This window comes from Dermacentor andersoni, chromosome 10, assembly GCF_023375885.2.
Source record: "Dermacentor andersoni chromosome 10, qqDerAnde1_hic_scaffold, whole genome shotgun sequence".
In the NCBI taxonomy this organism is placed as follows: domain Eukaryota; kingdom Metazoa; phylum Arthropoda; class Arachnida; order Ixodida; family Ixodidae; genus Dermacentor; species Dermacentor andersoni.
Window position 1 is genome coordinate 36,825,818 of NC_092823.1, and position 3,303 is coordinate 36,829,120.

Genomic DNA, 3,303 nt, shown 5'->3' on the forward strand with positions numbered 1-3,303 from the left:
CGATTGCCAAAAAACTTAAAGACATCTTCGGTGCGCCCTCGTTTCTGAGGGCGATCAGGAAGTTTGGGAAAAGAAGTTTCCATGAAATATATAAAAATTCGGCAACAGCGCCGACCGCCCACCACGGAGCCCAACGAGGGGACGCGGCAGAGCTTGCATGCAAGTCTGCACGACGCCAGTCGTACGCCGCCACTATAACCAAATATGGTGTACCTAAGGTTGGATAGCCACACAGTGTTAACCCTTGTCGCCAAGGAGAAAGGAAGTAAATAGAAGAGAGAAGGAGACAGGAAAGTACTAAAAGTGGAAGGGAAAGACGAAGGTTTCAGGAGAGAGAGACAGGAAAAGGCGACTGCCGATTTCCCCCGGGTGGGTCAGTCCGGGGGTGCCGTCTACGTGAAGCAGAGGCCAAAGAGGTGTGTTGCCTCCGCCGGGGGGCCTTAAAGGTCCGAACACCCGGCATCGACTCAACCTCCAGGATCCCCCTTTCCCCGGACACGGCTAAGCCGCGCACGGCTACACGCGGGAGGGTCCAACCCTCGTGTGCTCGGGTCCGTGGTGTCGCAACACACCAAACGCCTGCTGACGCAGACGCCCCTGCGGGGAGATAGGTGACATGGGTGACTGATAGGTGACTCATGAGTGACTAAAAGGTCACACCCATTTTTGTAAGGGCTGGCACCCACTCTGGGACAAGCGCCTGTCAGGGGGACTTGCACTGCCGCAAACACCCGAGAACGTCGCCTCCCATACACCACATTTCCCGACCGCCTGCAAGGACGGATTCGGTGCTGGGCTCGGTCCCGTTTCGCTCGCAGCTACTCGGGGAATCCCTGTTGGTTTCTTTTCCTCCGCTTAGTGATATGCTTAAATTCAGCGGGTTGTCTCGCCTGATCTGAGGTCGACAACGGATACATCGCTTTCACCCATTCCAGCACGACCGAGTACGACGCCCTGCCACGTCCTTACGGACGAGGCTGGCAGACGGCACAACGCCTGCGCGCGTGCGTCATACGAGCGGTATGCCGAAAAGAACTCGACACGTTCGATAACCCAGCGCCAACCAAGTACGATGCCCTACCGCGTCCTTCGCCCAACACGGAGCTACTTATAGACGAGGCTGGCAGGCGGTGAACCGCCTGCACGCGTGCGGCGCACGAGCAGTTGCGTGGTAAGCGACCGTGTCTGAAGCCCAAACACCAGCGAGGCAAAGATCGCCTTAGCAGCGCGCCGCTTCAGCGGGCACCGCAGGAGCGACTAAAACCTGGCGGGAGGCACCGTCTCGTGTAGCGTCGCCCCTGCCCCAACTGGAGTGGCCCCGTCTTTAGGGGACAGAGACTGCGAAGCACTTGGACCGACGGCGGACTACGACGGAACGCTTCAGCTCGGCCAACGCTCTCAAAGGAGACATTTTCCATTTCGCGGCAAATCTACGCCGTGCCGTGCTCTTCTCGCTCGCAGACGGCGCTCCCGCGTCGAACCGCTTATGGGGGCCACCCTTCACCTCCCCGCTCCTCGCAAGAATCTGCCGATTCCTGCGACGAAGCCCGGAAGGGCGCCCACACAGCTGCGGTGACGTGAACAAGCGACCAGCTCTGGAGCTCGACGTACTCCGAAGGCAAACGACGCAAATTGCGATCGCGCTGGCATTGCGCACGGCGCGGGAATCGACCGGCGTTTCCTTCCCACGTTTTCCGTGCACGCAAGCGTGCGCTTCCGACTCTCTCGCAAACGTGCGCGCTACATGGCAACAGACGTTCGCGCCTCGTGCTTGGACCGCTCTTTCCCTGCAGGTATCCGGCTCCATCCTGCGGCGGTCTTGCTAGAGGCGCGCACTCGTCACGCTGCAGTAGTAATGCGTCGTTTCCGTCTCTTCGAAGATTTGGCACAACGGTTCGCCACCGTCTCCTTCTCGTGAGGCCGCTGGCGCGTGGCTTTAGCGCTCAACGTACTGTCCATGATGCCGACGCGGTCAAAACGAGTCGATGGACGCACGTTCCCTGTGCGCCGAAGGCTCTCTTCATATGTGATCCGACCCTCAGACAGACGAAGCCAAGGGAAGACCCAAGGCCGCAATGTGCGTTCAAAATATCAGTCCTCAGTGTGTCCTGCAATTCACACCAAGTCTCGCAGCTGGCTGCGTTCTTCATCAACCCGAGAACCGAGTGATCCACCGCTTAGAATCGTGAAAAATAGTTCGTTCAATTCAGTACAGTACAACCATGGTTTTAGGCACGTGGCGTCTCCCTGTGTGTGGTTTGGAAGAGCGCCTTTCGGCGTGCGCTTCTCCAGTCTCGCTCTTTCGGCGGCCGTGTCTGAGCAGCTGAAAGCCTAATGGCACTCCACTCCTGCTACTCGCGCGTGTGTTTTGCGCCCACGCCTTCCTCGCTTTCACTCGAGGTACCCTACGCCGTTTGCGAGCACTCGAAGCCAGTTTTACCTGCCAACCATCCACCGGACCCGTGTGTCTCGTGTGCACGTTCACATCGCTCCACGAAAAATTGCAAAAAGCGACAGAACCATAGGTAGGGCTAAGCCGCTGTGGAGTCTTTAACGGCTACACGGCCACGGGCAGGGTTTCACCCCCATCGACGTGCTTTGCTTCAGTCAGCAGTAGGTTTATTGAAGGGCCTCAAACACACACACACTTTCGCATCGGCAGATCGCCGCAGCATAACCGCTGCTGATCCAACAGCCTACTTGAGACGAAAGACAAGAGCCCGGCGCGCGTACTCGCGCAGCTCTCCAAAACCACTCGGCCAGTGCCAGGGACGGCTCTCTGCGCCGGAGCCACAACAAGTCTACTTGAGGCGGAAGACGAAGCCAACAAGGGCCTGGCCGCAAGTGCGTTCGAATCCGGGACTACAGTCTCTCGTCTGTCCGTAGTTCCTCTTTCGACGCGCGGCGCCTTCCCAAAGCGCACAAGTCCGCTAACCGCAGAACGCTTCCGACGTAGCAAACCCGCGTTTCCTTCGGTACTTCGCAGCAACGCCGCCTTTCCCACGGCGGCGGGCGAATAGCCTGCAGACGTCGTCGCATTGAACCGCGATCTGGACATCTCGCGGGTCACGAGCAGGGGCCGACCGGCAGCCTCCGGCCCTTTCGGACTCGGTGGCATTTGCCGCGGAGGACGGGAGAGCGCTTTAAGCCACGGTTCCTTCCGTACTTGGCAGCCGCACCCTCATACCGCCAGTTCCATGACCGACCGAGCGCCACACCGTTCCTTTATTACTTGGGCAGCAACAAAGTCGGGTCGTTACTCCATACTCGCCGCAGGAAGCGACAAGCAGCCGCCAGCCTTTT

General features: G+C 59.0%; 1 non-coding gene across 1 annotated transcript; it reads right to left on the reverse strand.

Annotated features, from left to right (window-relative positions):
* Positions 1 to 2,032: 2,032 nt before the first annotated feature.
* Positions 2,033 to 2,185, reverse strand: LOC126519383 (5.8S ribosomal RNA). Its single transcript, XR_007596592.1, has one exon. It is a non-coding gene; the product is annotated as a 5.8S ribosomal RNA (ribosomal RNA).
* Between the last annotated feature and the right edge of the window lie 1,118 nt (positions 2,186 to 3,303).